The 20,430-nt window shown below is 41.0% G+C and overlaps 1 long non-coding RNA gene across 1 annotated transcript; it reads right to left on the reverse strand.

The window, feature by feature from the left end:
- Window positions 1–18,451: 18,451 nt before the first annotated feature.
- On the reverse strand, window positions 18,452–19,342 carry LOC105027354. Its single transcript, XR_829283.3, has 3 exons — window positions 19,110–19,342; window positions 18,918–18,983; window positions 18,452–18,693 (listed from the first exon to the last, which is right to left on the reverse strand). It is a non-coding gene; the product is annotated as an uncharacterized LOC105027354 (long non-coding RNA).
- Between the last annotated feature and the right edge of the window lie 1,088 nt (window positions 19,343–20,430).

Here is a 20,430-nt window from a genome sequence, read left to right on the forward strand (position 1 = left end):
ACACTCAATCAAACAGACTCCAACCTCTCCACAATGGCAAAGACCAGAGAGCTGTGTAAGGACATGAGGGATAAAATTGTAGACCTGCACAAGGCTGGGATGGGCTACAGGACAATAGGCAAGCAGCTTGTTGAGAAGGCAACAACTGTTGGTGCAATTATTAGAAAATGGCAGAAGTTCAAGATGATGGTCAATCTCCCTCGGTCTGGGACTGGGACAGGACGACTGCACCGTATTGAGGGGAGGATGGATGGGGTCATGTATCGCGAAATCTTGGCCAACAACCTCCTTCCCTCAGTAAGAGCATTGAAGATGCATCGTGGCTAGGTCTTCCAGCATGACAACGACCCGAAACATACAGCCAGGGCAACTAAGGAGTGGCTCCGTAAGAAGCATCTCAAGGTCCTGGAGTGGCCTAGCCAGTCTCCAGACCTGAACCCAATAGAAAATCTTTGTAGGGAGCTGAAAGTCTGTTTTGCCCAGCAACAGCCCCGAAACCTGAAGGATCTGGAGAAGGTCTGTATGGAGGAGTGGGCCAAAATCCCTGCTGCAGTGTGTGCAAACCTGTGTATGATCTCTGTAATTGCAAACAAAGGTTTCTGCACCAAATATTAAGTTCTGCTTTTCTGATGTATCAAATACTTATGTCATGCAATAAAATGCAAATTAATTACTTAAAAATCATACAATGTGATTTTCTGGATTTTCGTTTTAGATTCTGTCACTCACAGTTGAAGAGTACCTATGATGAAAACTTGAGACTTCTACATGCTTTGTAAGTGGGAAAACCTGCAAAATCGGCAGGGTATCAAATACTTGTTCTCCCCACTGTAGTTGTTATTGATCCACTCTAAACATTCCCAACAGAAACAAAAAATATGCACAACTACAAAGACTTCCAGTCGTCAGTTCATGGTTTTGTTTTCTCATTACACATTTATTTAAAGATGTTTCAACCTTGACATTAGGAATTCCAGATGTGTCTCATAATTACTAAGCAATACTAAATGTAAATTGTATTTCAATGCCCATGTTAATATTGTGTCAAAGAGCATATTGTGTATGGGAAATGACTTTGTTTGTCTTTGTTTTCGTAATGATAAATTACAAGCTTTATTGAAAGACAGCTAAAGATCATGATGGTTTACAAGAGGAATAGTCAATTTTATCTGTCCTCGTAGAGCCTCTGAGACTCTCGGAGAGCGTAAACAGGGAGTGGATGAGGAAGTCGGTTTACATAGCCTTCCCTGTGGAGTTGTGCTATTCGAAGCCAACCGTGGCCAAGGACCTGAAAATGAAAAGGCTTTTCCGATGTTCCACAAGGTGTTTAAGAGAACCCCTTGTGGAGGGTTTTCAATAAAGCCCAGTGATTGTCTAGAAGATAGGTCACCTGGGTGACGCAGTGAACAGCCTGCTGCCTGAGCTGTTTGTGCAGAGTTCATTGAGAATGACCATATGATTTGGGAAGACAGCACCAGCAGATCTGGGACCAGGTTAGCGAACGTTTGAGGATAGGTGCATTATGGCAGTATTACAGGATATTACAGGATACACTAACTAGAGATTAGGGGCACAGTATGCTGGGTAAATACAAACAGCTGGGGATGTCTCACTCTCACACACACACACACACACACACACACACACACAGAAGCACAAACTCAGCACACAGTCAAACCCCCCACACACACTCACCAAACTGTGTTCCTCTCCATTTGGTGAGTCATGCAGCAGTGAGCACAGACGGAGAGTGCTTTGGAGGGGGAAGTCACTCTGGAGAGGGATGAGGGGACCCCACAGCTGTGGCAGTCAGTGGATGTCCCTGTCCCTGGCCAGACGGGGAACACATGCGCCTTGGAGTGGGTGGATGGAGGTGCTGACAGATGCCTCTGACAGCTAGGACGCCACTGCACCAACGCTCAGAGGGGGGCGAAAGGGAGAGGAAACAGGTTGGGGTTTAGAATGTCATAGAGAGACGGGAAAGAGTGAAAGAGAGAACGAAAGAAACAGAGCGTGAGGCATGAGTGGATCATTTGTGACAGAGAAAAAGAGAGAAAGGCAGGGAGAAAAGTCTAACTCAGGTCTAAGCTCTTTTCTTTCCTTAAAACCCAATGGAGAACCACCTAGCCCCTGATCCTTTAATTGACTACACTTTAAATTTACATTTTAGTCATTTATAGCAGACGCTCTTATCCAGAACTGGGTAGCACTGAGAAATGTAAATACTACTACTGATATGTGGTCGTCTCAGCTTGCAATCTTAAGACGAATGCACTAACTGTTAGTCACTCAGGATAAGAGCATCTGCTAAATGATTTAAATGTAAATGGAGGGAGAGAGGGGAAGAGTAATGCTGGTTTAGAAAAGCGGGTTGAGTTTGGGACTCTTGATTTATGCATCCAGATGCCACCAGAGCTGAGTCAGCTGTTGCATTGTACTGCTGAATTCCTGAACATTACACCTAATCAGTGTCTTGACTGTCTTTATTGAAAGGCGTGGGGGATATGAAGGAAGGTGTGTGTGTGTGTGTGTGTGAGGAAGGGGGTCGCCCTCCTGCCCTCTGACCAGATCCATATGTGATGAGTTTTTAAAGAGCATTTTTTGCTGGTTCTACAGCCCTGGGGGACAGTAGAAGATGACATTTATGCAAATGTGTATTGATCAATTCCAATCGTCATTATAATGCTGAGTTAACATTGTCCACACACACTAACACACACACACAAACAAGTAATGGAGAAAAAATCTAATTGGTTGATTAAGGAAGAGCATGGATCACCACGCCTCAGAAGTGGTACTGCTGAGGCTGGGCTAAATTAAATGTTGCTGATTGGTCGATGTGCTGAGCCTTGTTGTCATTCCTGTATTGCTGATTGGTCAATTTGTTGTGTGTTGTAATCATTGTTGTGCTGCGGATTGGTCGATGTGTTGTTCGTAGTTATCATTCCTGTATTGCTGATTGGTCAATGTGTTGTGTGCTATTGTCATTGTTGAGTTGCTAATGGTTCAATGTTCTTTGTGTTGTAGTCATTCTTGTGTTGCTGATTCGTCAATGTGTTGTGGGTTGTTGTCATTTTTGTGTTGCTGATTGGTCAATGTGTTGTGTGTTGTCATTTTTGAGTTGCTGATAGGTCAATGTGTTGTGTGTTGTCACTGTTGTGTTGCTGATTGGTCAGTGTGTTGTTGTCCTTGTTGAGCTGCTTATTGGTCAATACGTTGGATGTTGTCATTGTTGAGTTGCTGATTGGTTAATGTGTTGTGTTGTTATCATTGTTGAGTTGCTTATTGGTCAGTGTGTTGTCATTGTTCAGTTGCTTATTGGTCAATGTGTTGTGTGTTGTCATTGTTGAGTTGCTGATTGTTCAGTATGCTGTGTGTTGTTGTCATTGTTGTGATGCTTTGAAGACAGGCTCAGACAAAATCCTCCCAGGCCTTTTAGGAGTCAGTAGAGTATTACATAAGAGGATATGCTGAAGTTGCGAGTGAACTGAGTCTCTCAGTAAAGCAGGAAATTAAGAAGCCTGCTAGGATGTGTGTGTGTATGCATGTGTGTGCGTTTGTCTACAGCAGCAACCCTTTCAATTAAGCTTCCCACAAACATGGCTTAGTGTGCAGGCTCCTATGAGAGACTTCACTCAGAGAGCTGAGTAGAGAATTTCAAAGACCCTTGTGTGTTGTGTTAGCATCCACTAGCCGCCGCTACTCACCGCAGGTGTTGTTTACTGGAATATAGTAATCGTACATTTTATTTTTGTTTTCTGACCTATTTTGAGGTAAAAGTAATTCTTACCGTTTCAGCTTGTTTTGTAAAGAGGCAGTCTTTTGTTGTATCCATCGAATTTCCACAGAAGCCTTGGTAGTTTATTCCCCAGAACAAGAAACGTTGTGTTCAGTGTTGTATTTGACATGAGGATATGAAAACAGGGCAATGTGTGTGACTATGTAGTCAAACCAATCCAAATGACTCCTAGGGAATTGGAATAGCGCAGTGACTGAAGTGTCCCAATGAGGAAGGGAAGGGGGGGTTAGGGAGGGAGGGATGGAGAGAGAGAGAAAGGGCAGTGGTGGGTGGGTTGCTGGCTTGTGCAGCCCGGCTAGGCCTACTCGCAATTCATTTTTTAATCCTTTGACAGCTGTTAGTGCAGAAGCCGTGGCTGTGGAGGAGCGGCGAACAACGAGTGCGTGGTGAAAGTGTTTGCCTATGGAAGAGACGGAGTCAGCAGGAGCTGTTTGGTCCACTGTGAACCACAAACACTAGGCAATATCGCTCCTCTCTTCCGTCCACCCACATGTGACCATAGAAACCCCAGCATTACACCATTGAAATCACCTAGGGTCTGACTGTAATAGACATAGACTCTGCTAATCAGACCCATCCATTATAGGGCTGTGGACGTTGATTCAAGGCCTTACTCTCAGAGGGATGTTTTAGAAAAGGAATTAACAGAAGTGGTGTGGAGGAAGAGAGGAAATGGAGAGAGGGGGAATGGAGAGAAAGTGGGACTGGAGAGTGCGGGGTTGGGAAGGGGTAGCAAAGGTGGGAAGGCTTGGGTCTTTACCTTTTAAGGGCAATAATTCTCCAGAATGTCCTGATATTACATGAAGCTTTGTTTCCTGACATCACAAAGCTCAGTGTCCTGAAATCATCAAGCTCTATACACTTCTGAGAACAGAGTCTGAGATCTGAGCTTCAAAACATTATGTTTAATTTGGTATTATTGCTTAAAATTGGGCTCAGGTGAGCCAGATATAACAGAGGTATTCTTAAACAGCTAGAGGACATCAACCCTGAAGTCTGCTGTCAGTATTCAGAGCACAGGGCTGTTTGCATTTGGCACATAGCAACACAAGTGTTATAGTAGCAGTCATGCTTCCTCTGTATTCAGTTAATAATTTCACCCTCCAAAATCTGTAATAAACAGATTTTTTTTTCTCCAATATGTAATGGACTAACATTTTAAATTGTTTTACAGTGCTCGTAATAAAACTAATTAACTATTTAAGACTCCTGCTGCCATAAAAATACTTTATACAGCTATAGTGGCCTTTAATACAAATTCCTATATAGAAATTCAAATTCTTGTAAAGGACGATGGTGGTGAAGTCATTTTGAAGAACAATATATAATTCTTATCATATATACCTACTTATACTAGTAAGTATCAGCAATTGAACCTCATAAAAATAAACATCTCTACTCTCAAAAGCTCCCCTTTTGGTTTGGGTGAGAAAATGTTCCTTGGTTTTCATCAAAATCCATCAACTAATACTATTTGTTTTGAGCAACTTGGGGAGCACGTTTCTGTAATGTAAATGTCATTGTTTTACTAGAACTTTTCACTCCAATAAAAGAGCACGCTTCTTACATTAATTCCAATTCACATTTTCAAAAACAAATTTGACAGTCATTGTGAAGTAAAAGAAGTCTCTATCCTCACAGATGGAACTACGTATACACTAGAAGTGTTGATGCGCAAACTCCAGGCTGTCATAGCAAGCAAGATTGTCAGTTCACTCTAACTAGCCAAGGACGTGTTTGAAAGGTAGATGTTCTTGTCATTGGAGGCTTTGAAAGCAAATTCTGTATAGCTAGCCACATTAATGCCAATTGTGCAATTACTAACAACAGCGTGAGGTTAGCTAAATATCAAGCTAACTTCACTTATTTAAAAGGATTGCCACATCTGCGTCTAAGTTTAAAGCATTTTGCTCCATGAGTTCCATCCATCCTGAATAGGCAGCTGCACCAATGTTCATGCTGAATGGCGTCTATCTGCCTCTCTTTTACCAGATTTGCTTTCTTTTGATCCAAACCGTATTTTCTTTGTGACCATTACATTCTGAACTTCTTCTTCTTCAAAAAAAAATCAACTAACATATCTTGTTGCTTCATACACAAAATAAGAGTAGCCACTTCCTTATTTTGTCCAGCCTCAGCTTTTTTGTTTGATATGTAAAACGCATAACTTCCTGTGCGCTGGATAACATTTCCCACCACTGCAAGAGCCGACCACGCCATATACAGAGGCTTTTCCAATGCGGGTCCAGGACCATCTGATATGGTAGAAATTAATCCACGATCCAGATGAATAGAATAGCGATGTGTTAGTGCAAATAACTTACGTATTTCAGCTTTAACACTGAGTACTGTCCCATTTTATTTTACATGTTATGCTTTTATGCAATTCTATGTCACTGACCTCTTTTGATACCAAATATTTAAATGTGAACATTAAAATGCACCCAGGCATGTTGCTACTTTAAACCTACTTCTGATTTTCAGAATATAATACGCTTCTTAATCGTTCTTTCTGTTTCATTGGTTTATTAGCGGTTTCTTCAATATCCCTTTACTTATCCTAGGTGTCTTTGAGCACATTCTACATAAACATATTAGGAGTTTTTCTGGCGGAATAACCAATACCCAGCTTGCGACTTAGTGATGCCATTAGGATAGTGGATGAGACCAATGGCTTACATGGGATGTTCCAGCCAGCGTGTTTAGGTGTGAACCAGTGAAACAATAACAAGCCCTATATAGCCACCTCAGGGTGGCTCTGGGAAACTTGGCTGTATGAACCCAGCTTGGAGATAAAATACCTTCCAACACGGTTTGACTGGAGGGAGAGCTAGTAGAGATGGAGAGATGCCCATCTTTATGTATTCAGTCTCTGCTGCATATTGTTTGATAGAATCAGCATGGGCCTCAGGGTAACGCACACTACCGCTGCACTCAAATACACAGCTCTCCCAAGGGTGATATAAGTCTGAATAACACTGACATGATTTATGTGGATCCAACACATGCTATGTGAGATATTACGTGTGAAAGAACATGGCGTGTATTATTTCCCCCAGCTTTTTGGGGAAGAAGTAACTTGTGTGTGTGTGGGGGGGGGGGGGGGGGGGGCTGGGTTGGCATGTGTGTGTGTGGTTGCTGCATGTTTCTAGTTCAGTGCTTGCGTGGTTTGGTAAATAATAAGAGGATTTTGCCTATGGGCTTGTTTGGTGTACAGCATGGGTGAGAATCACGAAGATGGTCCCCAATGCAGCGCTTCACCTGAAATGCTTTTTTCTCCCCACCACTGCCAGCGCTGATATCGCAATGAGGACAGACACGGCAAGCATACAGTGACAACTAAGCACTCACACTGTATACATTTCCACGGTTTTCCAGGGATTCACTAGCCTTGGAAAAGCGACAGGTTCCACTTGCCTAGGTCTTGATAAGACTTTGCATATCAATGAGTTGGGTGTCTTAAGTTTAAAAAACAATGGACTTTTTCCTCAATAGCACCAGATCCCTCTTCAGATAGTAATCAGTTTGGTGTTGAACGTTTTGAATAATGTTGACTGTTGACTGTTGTGGCCAACTAAATGGGTGTTAAGGGACTGACTGGAGGAGGTGATGGGTAATGTAAATCATGGCTTCAGTGGAGTGTGTGTGTGTTTGTGTGTGTGTGATGCCAAGAGAGGTCCTATCAAACAGAACATTTCAAATACAGACGTGAATAAAAAGAAAAGAAAGAAAATAGTTGGCCATGAGTATTGCGATATTTTAAGAACAGGAGCAATTCCAGTCCTTGACTCAGTGGAATCAGAGCACATACATTTTATGGTCTGTAGTATGGAAAATGAATCTTCCCAAAGATAGTTAAAACATTTTATTTATTTGCATTTCTTTTGAAAATAATTTTCTCCCATAATACCTCAGCATGTCATTCACTTAATCTGTGAGTTATTTCTTTTTTAAATATATACTTCCAACATGTTTCCAATCAGGTAGCTTGCATTTATAATGATGCAATAAGTTAACAACATATTAAGAATTCTATTCAAAAGATTTTTTTTCAGTTAACTTATTCATTCACTGCACACCTGCTGAGTTGAGGATGGTGTAGTCATCGGTTTAGAACATGTTTGTGGAATCCTGAGTGTGGGCTAAAGTACAGGTAAAGCATACCGAATATCAGTATTCCTGAGCGTACTGGGGTAAGGGAGAGGTGGGAGGAGAGAGAAACCCCTATCACTCCCCTCTGCTAATTAAAACTAACGACTCCAGGTGCTGCACCGAGCCAGAGAGAAGTGGGGCCAGGCGGGCTGTGTTTGTATTGGCGGTTGGCCTTCATTAGAATCCTCATCTATTCTCTTTACGAATCTTCTCACTATCGACTCCACCTCACCCGACATACAGTTGGCAATCCGGTATACATACCAAGTCAAGCGGTGATCTAAATGCAAATGATATGGCATGATGCATTATACTGGTGATTCAACTGTAATATAGATAGGCAGACAGAAGATGTTTTTTAATTACTTTCAGATTTTCTGTAGTGCATCCCAGTCAGTCTGTAGGCCTGTTATTAGTCTCTGTCTGTAGGTCTGTTATTACGCTCTGTCTGTAGGTCTGTTATTACCCTTTGACTGTAGGCCAACTGTTGGAGAGTATTTCTACACCCTTCTCTGTTCAAAGTGAAGGAACTGAAAAATGTGACTTCTATGTTTACTTACTTATTTAAAAGTATTTAGTATAGCCATGTATATATATATATATTAGAGCCCGCCCAATATACCGGCTGACTGATATTATCGGTCAATATCAGCAGTTTATCGATATATTTGTATCGGCGATATTTTCACCGATATGAGACAGATATATTGGTTGGCAATTCATTATAGGTTCTGAAGAGGGTGCTCTTTCACTGAATATAAGTTTGCACTCTACTAAAGGACATTAAAAACACCAACAATCTTCTATTTAAACACCCACAACCTTGAAGCAGTGGGAGGAAAGAGGACAAACTGCTTTTAAGGTGAGTTTAAATAGAAGCTTTCCAGTACAAAAAGGTCCCACAATATGCACACAAACATTTACATCAGGTGATGACCTAGTTACCGTAGGTACTGTAGCTACATTTTTCATGAAATTGCACCAAAAAGTACCCCACTTCTTTTTAGTAAAGAGCCTGCAAAGCTTTTGTACTACTCAAGCTCTGGCATTAAAATATTTTTATAGACTTAACAATGGGGCGTTGTTATGGACCCCCTTTGTATTAACGTTGTGATGTACAGTATGAGTTCTCAAAAAGTCAACTCTTGTGTAACCTTATTTCAAACTAGCTATTTACCGTTAGCTCTGAGGGGCTGGGGAAGTGTATTTCACAGCATTCACTTATGGGGAATGTTTAGCTTTAACTGAAGTACTGTAGTTTCATCATAGTGCTAACGTTAGCTAACTAGCTAGCTGTCTTGGGGAGTTGGACGAAAACAACACTGTGTCACCAGCACACCAGTTTATTTTGTGAATTCCCTTTTAAATTATGACTATCAGCCTTATTTAGCAACATTCCTACTGTTGAAAAAATCATAGCGACATAACAACATATTGTATATTTGTCATCTAGTTTTTGTCGAATTGGCTAATGCAAGGCATCGCAGAGCAAATACAGCGTTAGATCCATGTGTAGTTATGTGCTACAATTGCAGGAGCAACCGGTTGTTCAATAGCAATTTCCTTTTTCTGTTGAACATTGGGAAATATATTGCATCAGTGTCAAGAATTGTTAATTTGATCCATGATTTGCCTACTTAAAAAATAATCTTACAAAATCTGCAAAAAGTTAAGAACAAATAGTGAAGAAAGCGTACCATTCAAGTCAATACTTATGTTTTCAATATGGTTAAGTTTAGTGATGGATCATTTGCAAACAAACTTCTTTTTTTGGTGAACGTTGATAACCGAATCGCATTGGGGAAAAGATCCATTAATTTGGCTCAATGATTTGCCTATTACTAACGATAGGTTAAAACAAGAAACCAGGCAAGCCTAGTTCAGCCGGCCCTCAATAGAGAGGGTTAATCATGGTTGCCCTCTCGAGAATCAAACCCGGGTTGATCATGTGAAAGGCAGTATTGTTAACCACTACGCCACCGAGCTGTACATTTGACAGGTGTCAGTATAGCCAGTTGACAATATAATTTTGACACTTATTAACATCACGCCAAGTTGAATATTTTGTTAGACACCATTGTGTTAAACTGAGCAATGTTTCTTTTTAATTTTATGTCCACCACAAATAGCATCTATGAACTTTATAGCTTTTGCCACTGGCCGTTTTAACAGCTACTACTGTATCAATATAGGTGATGATAACTTACTTTTTCATCAAGTGAAAAGACGAGTGAATTGTTTAGCCAGCGAAGTGTTTGTCTATCCTGAACAAATCCTGAGACATAATTAGAGAATCCAGAAACAGTAAACAGTGTCATTTTAGGCTTCCCGTAACGTAGCTACTCAAGATTGTAGCCAGCAAAGTTTTCTGTCTATCCTGAACAAATCCTCTTTTGCCACTGGCCGTTTTAACAGCTAATCCGAACTAAAGGGGACAAGGACAACCCAAGTTGTTATCAGCGCTCAGTTCAGAAGCCTACATCTCTGATGGTATGGGGTTGCAAGAGTGCGTGTGGCATGGGCAGCCTACACATCTGGAAAGGCATCATCAATGCTGACAGTTATATCCAAGTTCTAGAACAACATATGCTCCCATCCAGACGTTGTCTCTTTCAGGGAAGACCTTGCATTTTCCAACATCACAATGCCAGACCACATACTGCATCAATTACAATGTCATGGCTGCATAGAAGAAGGATACAGGTACTGAAATGGCCAGCCTGCAGTCCAGATCTTTCACCCATAGAAAAAATTTGGCGCATCATAAAGAGGAAGGTGCGACAAAGAAGACCTAAGACAGTTGAGCAACTAGATGCCTGTATTAGACAAGAATGGGACAACATTCCTATTCATAAACTTGAGCAACTTGTCTCCTCAGTCCCTATACGTTTGCAGTCAGTTATAAAAAGAAGATGGGATGCCACACAGTGGTAAACATGGCCTTGTCCCAACTTTTTTGAGATGTGTTGATGCCATGAAATTTAAAATCAACTTATTTTTCCCTTAAAGTGATACATTTTCTCAGTTTAAACATTCGAAAGGTCATCTATGTTGTATTCTGAATAAAATATAGAAATTTGAAACTTCCACAACATTGCATTCTGTTTTTATTCACAATTGTACAGTGTCCCAACTTTTTTGGAATCGGGTTTGTAAATCTGAGTTAACACTGCCAGCATAATATCCTGCTGCTAGACAAACTGTAATGAAGCCTCGAATGGCCATCACTACCGATAACTGACTTTTTTATCAAGTGAAAAGACGAGAGAATCGTCTAGCCAGCGAAGTGTTTGTCTATCTGGAACAAATCCTAATATCCACCAGAACTGTTTTATTTTTGGCTTCCTATTACGTAGCTACGTAGGGTTGTAGACAGCAACATTTTTGTCTGTCCTGAACCTCTGTCTGTCCTGAACAAGATGTGGATAACGTTACACAATGAAACACATTTTAGCTAACGTTACATATCAGTTGATAAAAGGTACAAGGGGCAAGCACATATTATAACATTCTAACTTGTTGATACCCTAAGAAACACAATTTAGACAAGTTAGCTCACAATGTTACCATACCTGTTCAACTGTTGATATGCGAAGAAGCACAAAACATCCGAACATGAGGATAACTGAAGAAACAAAGAATAGTAAGCAACCAAACATGTGGACACATGAAGAAAAAAGTGTTACTGTAGGTATTGTTACAGTTTGTATAACTTGTTTTCCCGCCAATGGTTTAGAACTTGTGTTCAGCTACCAATAACTTGAATGAAGAATTCAAATGTTAATATAATATTGCAAAAAGTAATTGTTTAATACAAAACAGTCATTACTTACTCAGTAACCTAACAACACTTAACAGTAGTTATTTATAATAGCGCAGAACAGAACTCCCCATGTAGGTGATCAGCATTCAACAATTTTCGTTTGTTTCGGTAGTTCATCAAATTGTGGTAAAACAATGTGATAATCCACATGTTGTATTGTCCAATTCAGAGCATATTTACAGAGTAACAGAGAATGGATGAAGAAAAATGTAATTTAATAAATTATATTTTAATTTAAGAAATCTTCTTTGAGTATCTTTTTATGCCAAGTTTTATGCACAATCCATGCAGAACATGTTATATTTAAAATGTCAGCTATAATAATAGATTAATTGACAGATATGCTCAGTTTTGGTATAGGTCTACTCAAAAATCGGTATCGGGTACAAAAATCCCATATCGGTCGAAAATTAAGGGAACACTGAAATCACACATCTGGATACCGTGTCTGGATAAACCAAGCGTGCCGCACAAGCCCTGAAAAGTGAAGCCAAAACGTCTCGATCGCCCCCTGGTGAGTGGTCCCAGTATAGGTCATAAACCCGCCCTCCCCATGTTATTCAATGGGACGCGAGACCAACTAAACAATTAAATTACCCTTCAAATATATTTTTTCCGAAGCTGGTTTCTGTCATTTACTGTAGTTTGTATCACCCTAATGTAAATTCAAGAGTTTGTTTTTAAAATAAGTTTGTTTTTAGTTATAGTTATTTAATGCTCTAAAAACGGTGGTGTGACGTCGTGATTCACAGCTGTGATTGACAGCTATCTGAGCCGAGGAGCCACTGAATCTTCGGAGGACTGAGGAGATTGGAACTTTACATTTAATCTCTAAATGTCTATAATTTCACACGGACATAATGGGTTGTTCTGCAGTACATTGTGCTAACCGATCTGGCATTTCCAATCGATCTTTGAATTTTTTTCGGTAAGTTAAATTTATAAGCTATTTAATTAGTAAATAAATGTAATGGGCTAGCTAACGTTAGCTAAAAGACAACAAGCCTCGTTAATAGCCATGTTAATAGCTAGCAGGTGATCGTTAGCTAGAAGTTACCAATTATTTTTGTATTAGGCCTATTCTAAATTAAGGTTAAACATGATGTAAGTTAGGCTATAACATATCGTCTAGGTTTAACAAGCAAAGGTTGTACTGTACTTGGACTTGCGATTGATTACGGTATGCAGGGAGAGTGAGGGCGGGGCACAGGGGTGGGGCTGTTGATTTCGCGGCTTTAGGGATTTACTTCCTTCTCGCTACTGCGCATAACTACTGCGCAGAACTGGTCCCAAGATCGCTATCTGCGCAGACGCAAGTCCAAGATGTCAGCGCCGTATCAGGACACTGGTGGCTTCATTTTTCACCAATGGAAAAGAGCGAAAGGGCGTCGTCCATTATATATACAGTCTATGGGATAAACTAATTATATTAAATCCCATTACTTCCTTTAGATTTCAGTAGCGGCCGCTGAAGGCAGTGTTTCTTTGACAATAATATTTGTATCACAAAATATACATGATGAAAACGTGTTACTGTATTCCCGTTGATGTTGTCATTAATCATAAAACAGAAATAGGGTATGTTATCATTTGACTTTTGACTTTTTTGGTTTTTATAATTTATTTACTCAAATTCCTAGCAGCAAAGCGGCCGCCACGTTTTACGTTCAGAGGCTTTGTGTGTTGTTGGAAGTTGGAAGCAACCTTGCTCTAGATGATGTCGTGGTAAGTAACAAATACACAGCAGATATGTTTGGTGTTGTCTATATTTGATGCGGTGAAATGTTGATACCTTTTAGATGGCAATGGCAACATTGTCGTGATAATTTGATAGGCGAGCGCATCAACTGTGGAGCTCAAGTGGTTGCTTGCTCAGTCTTGTAATGGAAAACGTTGCAGTATTATAGCTGTGTAGTCGGCTAACTAACTGAATTTTTTGTCGCGTTTTTTCCGATTTCATTCATATATGCAAACTGCAATAGCTAACTAGACAACTAATTGTCCGGCTCAGTATTGTTAGTATGTCAGACTATAGAAAAACTGTGTGGCCACAAATGGGTTTCTCAATTGTGAGGCGATGAGCTGTCACTTAACCTGTAATGTTGTGATTTTCTGACGTCGTCGTCACTTGATCGTGATAATGACCTGCATTTGCCTACACTTAGGCTACTTTCAGTGTTTTGAGATGTGTGCCTTGTTCATAACTTTATGATCACGTTAGTTGTGCGTATCTCGAGTGATTGCTTGCTCAATCTCGACCAAAAAGATTTGCAGGGTTTTGTTATGCAAACTTAGATGTTCGTTCTTGTTTCTACCGATCCGTCATATAGAAACAACCACAACTGCTTGCTGAAGTTAGACTAACCAGGTCGTGAACTATCAGGCTATTAGAGAAATTGTGTTGTAGTAAACGGGTGCTACGCTAGCAGAGGGAGAGGAGTGAGAGTTCTATTTTTTTTACAAAATGGGAGAAAACGATGTATATATTTTTAAAAGTTACATGGATGTGGTGTCAAATTAAAGATGTGTTCTTTAAAACAAAGTTAACTTGTAATTTTTATTTATTCTTAGTTTTTGTGCTATATCTTGTTTGAAATGTGTGATTTTTTTTTGTTGAGAATTAACAACGGTCAATGTAAACCAAAATCACCAACCGATTGAGGGCTGGATTCAAACTCACACTGAAATTCAAAGTAAACAATTGAAATCACAGGTTGTATGGCCCTCACGTGCCTGTATGCACTCCTGACAAAATCTGGGCGTGCTCTGAGGAGATGGCAGATGGAGTCCTGGGTGATCTCCTCCCAGACCTCGATAAGGGCATCAGTGAGCTCCTGGACAGTCTGTGATGCAACTTGCTGCGTCGGATGCACGATACACAATGTCCCAGAGGTTCTCATTTGGATTCCGGTCTGGGGTACGAGAGGGCATGTCAATGGCATCAATGCCTTCATCATCCAGGAACTGCCTACACACTCTGGCCACATGAGGCCGGGATTGTCCTGCACCAGGAGGAACCCAGGGCCCACTGCACCAGCATAAGGTCTGACAATGGGTCTAAGGATTTCATCCCGGTACCTAACAGCAGTCAGGGTATCGTTGTCTAGCACTTGGAGGTCTGTGCGACCCTCCTAGGATATGCCTCCCCAGACCACCACTGACCCACTGCCAAACCGATCATGCTGGATGATGTTACAGGCAGCGGAACATTCATCACAGCGTCTCCAGACTCTTTCATGGCTGTCACATGTGCTCAGTGTGAACCTGCTTTCATTTGTGAAGAGAAAGGGGTGCCAATGGTGGACCTGCCAATTCTGGTGTTCTCTGGTGAATGCCAATTGAGAAACATGCACACCAGTAGCACGCTGAAGGTCATTTTGTAGGGCTCTGGCAGTGCTCCTGCTGTTACTCTTCACACAAAGGAGCAGATACTGGTCCTGCAGCTGGATTGATGCCCATCTACTGCCCAGTCCAGCTCTCCTCGTGGAACAGCCCATCTCCTGGTATCTCCTCCATGCTCTTGAGACACTACTGGGAGACACAGCAACGGCACATATGGATGTGCCATCCTGGAGGAGCTGGACTACCTGTGCAACTTGAATGAGCTGCAGGCACTGCCTCATCCTACCAGGAGTGAAAAGGACACTAGCTAAACGCAAAACTAGAGAGGAATCAGTCAGGAAGGGCAAGGAGAGAGCAATTGTTTGTGGCTACCCCCTGCAAAACCATTCCCTTTTTGGGGGTTGTCTTGCTTTCCAGTACAGCTGATGTCACTTTCATTGGCACAAAAACAGGTGACATTGATTCATAACTGGACAGATTGATATCCCTAAAGTTTAATTAACTTGGTGTTATACTATGATGATTACATGTTCTCTTAATTTTTTTGAGCCGTGTGTATGTACTAATTTTCTGCCCTGGCTTACACCCTGTGTGTCTGGTTATATGCAACCATTGGAATGTTTAGGTGTTACAGGTGTTTGTTTCACATCTGAATACATGACCAAATGTCATTCGTTAATGACCCTAGCTCTACCCATGAGTTAGACCTATCTGTCTTATGATATTGTGCCAGGAAGCATAGATTGGAATGTGTCCCTAGTTGATAAGTGGGGGTATTCTTCAGGGCTAGTCTCTTGATACTTCTTTAGGTTAGCTATCCAACCTTCACAACTTTAGTTTTGAGGATATAAGTCAGACTGTCTTCTGAGTACGGTCTCTGTTGCTTTTTTTCCAGCCATCTTTGCGCTTAAAACCTCAAATCTCATGAGAACTGCTATCTTTGATACTTGTAATGCAATTGTAAACTCTATTTACTTATTAAATTAATCTGTTACATTAATTTGATGACTTTGGAATATCTATAAGATGAGAAATCCAGTTCCCCCAACACAAACCCATTTGGTGGCATAATAGCAAAAAATCAATTGAGATAGGTGGGAAGAGAAAGATGAGGTAGTGAAAGAAAAAAGAGAGGAGAAGAGGACACACAGAGATTAAAAAGCGATATCGGTTTTGTCTGTTTTTCTCTGTTGTACGACAGGCCATCCCAGATTGAGTCTGACACCGGAGGGAGAGGCAGAAAGAGTGGGAGCCTAGAGGGAACATGTTTGTGGAAGACCTACTCTGTTTTTTCCCAGCTCCTGCCCGTCAATATTAACCTACTTTGTGGCTTTTACGTATTCTTGATCAATGGATGGAATAGGGGCACGCCAGCCAAAAGGAGATCCTATTTTGCCCATGTTTATTTGAATGTTTGACATGTTTAGTCACACTTGAGTGACTTTGGATGAATGACAAATCATTATGTAGATTGACTGAATGGTTGGACTATTTAACCTCCACAACCTATGGTTTGTAGTGCTCCCTATAGGCTGATAACTGTATTACACAGAATACTGAGCAACGACATCCACCACCCATTAAGGGTTACCAGGTACAATGGCCTGATGCAAGGTGTCCCGGCACTACGTCAGGATCGGCTTCTCATGCGTATGTTCCGCTTCATAAGCCTATAAGGACACCTTGCACCCCGGCCCGGAATCACCATGCTGCGCTAGTGGGAATGGTCTTTCCATGTCCCAGCATTCTGAGTGAGAACTCATGTTACTGTGGTAAGCCCTGACCTAGCTGTGTCTATTTTGGGACCCTTTTTAAGTTGCCCTTTTGGAGTCTTCTTTGTCGTGTTTTTTGTGTCATAATGTGACAAATGTTTTCAATGGGTGACAGGTCAGGACTGCAGGCAGGCCACTGTAGCACCTGGACTCTTTTACTACAGAACCATGCTGTTGTAATACATGCAGAATATGGTTTGGCATTGTCCTGCTGAAATGAGCAAGGCCTTCCCTGAAAAATGTTTTCTGTATGGTAGCATGTTGCACCAAAATCTGTATATATTTTAAAGCATTGTGCAAGTCACCCATGCAATGTGCACTAAATCACCGCCATACCATCACGGATGCTGGCTTTTGAAATGTGCATTGATAACAAGGCAGATGGTCCCTCTCCTCTTTAGCCCGGCGGAGGGGGCATCCATGGTTCCCAAAAAGAATGTAACATTTTGATTTGTCAGACCACAGGACAGTTTTCCACTTCGCTTCAGTCCATCTTAAATGAGCTTAGGCCCCGGGAAGGTAGCAGTGCTTCTGGATCTTGTTTATATATGGTTTCTTCTTTGTTTATATGCAGTTTATATGGTAGAGTTTTAACTTGCATTTGTACAATACTGCAAGTGTCTAATGCATTGTTAATCTGGAAAATGTTTCAACATTTTTTTTGACTGATGGGCATCTTATTTTTGCAAATTCAGGGGCAACCAGGAACTGAACCCAGCTTTCCCAGACCATATGTAAGCACGCTAACCAGTCATCTAAAGGATCCAACCTATTAGTCAAGGGCTAGTGAACCAGAGTTGACATTTTCCACCATTGTTTTGACCTTAACTCCATGTGCTAACCAGATACCACATGACATGTCTAAAAACAGAATTTCATAGATTTTCATCTTATTATTGTTTATATAAAATTAAATGAGAGATTCACTGCAATATCACAAAAAACAGATATGACAAATAATAAATCTACTGATAGTGTATCCTCAATGTTTTATGACCTCACTGCCGTCCAGGTCTTTGCCCTCAGAGGAAGTGACATCAACGTCACATGCTTTTAATATGAACGCTTTGGAGATTTTAATGTGTTTTTATAACAGAAGTAACAGAGTTAACTAGAACATACGGACAGACGCCGGGGAGGGACGCTGACGCTCAGTCTGGAGTGAGTTCTGCCTGTGGTGCCGGGACAGGAGGAGGCTCTGCCCCCAAAGCAGGACGAGGGGAAGGGATGGAGGGAGGAAGCTCCGCCCCCGAATCAGGAAAGGACGCCAAAGCAGGAGGACGCTTTGCCCTCGTACCTGCACAGGGTGCCGGAGTGAGGGGACGCTCCGCCCCCAAATCAGTACGGGGTGCCGGAGCGGTTTCTTGGGGATCTGAAATAACAGGCTGCTTTATTGGCCCCTTGGACATGTATGCATGCGTGTGTGTATTGGATTATTTGTTTAAAACTCCATGTAGATTATTTCCCTGGGTCACTAACCACATGGCTAATATGAATGAAGATCTGGCTGCTAGAAAACAATTAGCTACAAGGCACAAATGTACAAATTCAGGATCAACCACATTTGTTATTCAAAGAATTTATTGAATTGCAGAATGAATTGCAGAAAAAGCATTGTTAATGGGGATTGAACAAATCATTATCATAGCTACATAGGAAAGAGTGGAAAGTGGCATTGATTCAATAGGATGGTTTTGGTCCTGGTGATGTACTCATTTATTGCAACAGTAAGTCCACCCCTTTTTGTGGCAGCAGTTCCAGCACCAAGAGCAACTTTTGCTTGAACGCTGGATTCTCGGATCCACCTTAATCCAAAATGGAAGGAAAAACACGTGAGTATTATCATTGAAATCCCCACTTCAAAACCACAAAGCACACAGCACACCCTGTAGCCCTCCCTAACAATTCACAATCAAAAGGTAACAGGCAACACTAGTGCGCTCTTGCTATTCTATGGGGGAAGCGCAACCACTTAGATTTAAATTTGCTGAAGGTAATTAGTGTTATTAATTCACTGGATTGAACATACGTGCTCATCCATGAATCCGCTGCCGTCTTCTTCCAGTTCCACACGCTGATCGTAAAAAGGTCCCTCCTCAGGTCACACATGCAAAGATATGACAAATATCTCAAGACCAACCTCTAAAATCAATGAACACTGAGTACAGAAAGAACATAATATTTCACAAATGAAGGGTTGGTGTTTGGTGGTTAGACTTACCTCAGCTGTGCTTTCATGGATGCAGATGCATACTACAACCACCACCACTGTAACTGCAACACTGAAGCCCTTCATTGTTTGTTTGGTAGAAAAGTGAAGATTTTGGGCAATTGTTCTATTCTGTGCCAGGTTGTAAATTATTTTCCAATGGACAATACTGAATACAGAAGATGAGCCCAAAATGAGTTAGTTGTCCTTTTGCTGTCAGCAATAGAAGGACTTTCCTGTTCTGAGGTTCAAACTGTGTTGCATTGGTATTTATATAAACTCCAGTCATTGTTGTGCAATCCTGATCCCTAGGTCACTGAAGAACATTCACAAAAAAAAATGTGATAGTTGTTTGATGTATAGCCTATTTGACAATACCAGATTTTAAGCAAATTTCAATAATTCCCCAAAACAAATCAAGTTCACAGCTGCACTTCATTCAGGTAACACAACATTGCTGTGTTTGCTGGGGGAGTACAAAGTATTATCAAACATGCCCATTTCTTTAATAATGTATTTCATAATACCAATAGCACATTAGAAATTCTTCAGATTTCCTACGTTTTATTGTAGAAGTGTAAATATTTAGCATGAGTTGTTAATAAACTGTTTTTGTAAGGCTGGCTGCACAGCCCTTTATCTGACCTGGGAAAACCCCACATGAGAGAGTGAGCCATTACAGTATACATGCTTCTGTCAAAGGGACATAATTATATTCCCTCAAATGGAATAACAACCCCTTCTTTTGCAAGGTTTTGATTTGACATATATTGTGATGTATAGCAAGGAACTAGTAATATAATTGTGTCCAAAACGTGGAAGACCATCTACCCCAACCATAAGCACTATTCACCTCATCCCTGGAGACCTCAGTATCTGAGGGCAGAAACCATCAGGAATAAGCACCACATAACCTTGGGAAGGTAGCATGCGACAGTTAAGATCTTCACCTGTTACTGCATAAAAAACAATATCTGACATATATCAGGCCACAAATGTCTTTCATTAAAAAAACTATTGTACTAATAAAAACACTGCCTTTTACAACCCAAATTCAAATAATTGCAATTCTAACACTCAACAAACAATTGTCATGGTGTAAACTAACAATCATAGTTATTCAACAACCAATCAGGATGTTTGCATTAACAAAACGTACCACAGGTAAGCTCAGTGTGCTTTGAAACAATGGATGTCAACATCAAGGAGAGAGGAAGAGGAAGAATGAGAGGGGGTGGATGAGGAAGAGGATGAAGAATAATGACCTTTGCTAAGGTTTATGCCACTGAACTTTACCATTTGTGTTGGATGTCAGGGGTTTTGTCCATATGTT

This window comes from Esox lucius, chromosome 20 (genome assembly GCF_011004845.1).
Source record: "Esox lucius isolate fEsoLuc1 chromosome 20, fEsoLuc1.pri, whole genome shotgun sequence".
Lineage (NCBI taxonomy): Eukaryota > Metazoa > Chordata > Actinopteri > Esociformes > Esocidae > Esox > Esox lucius.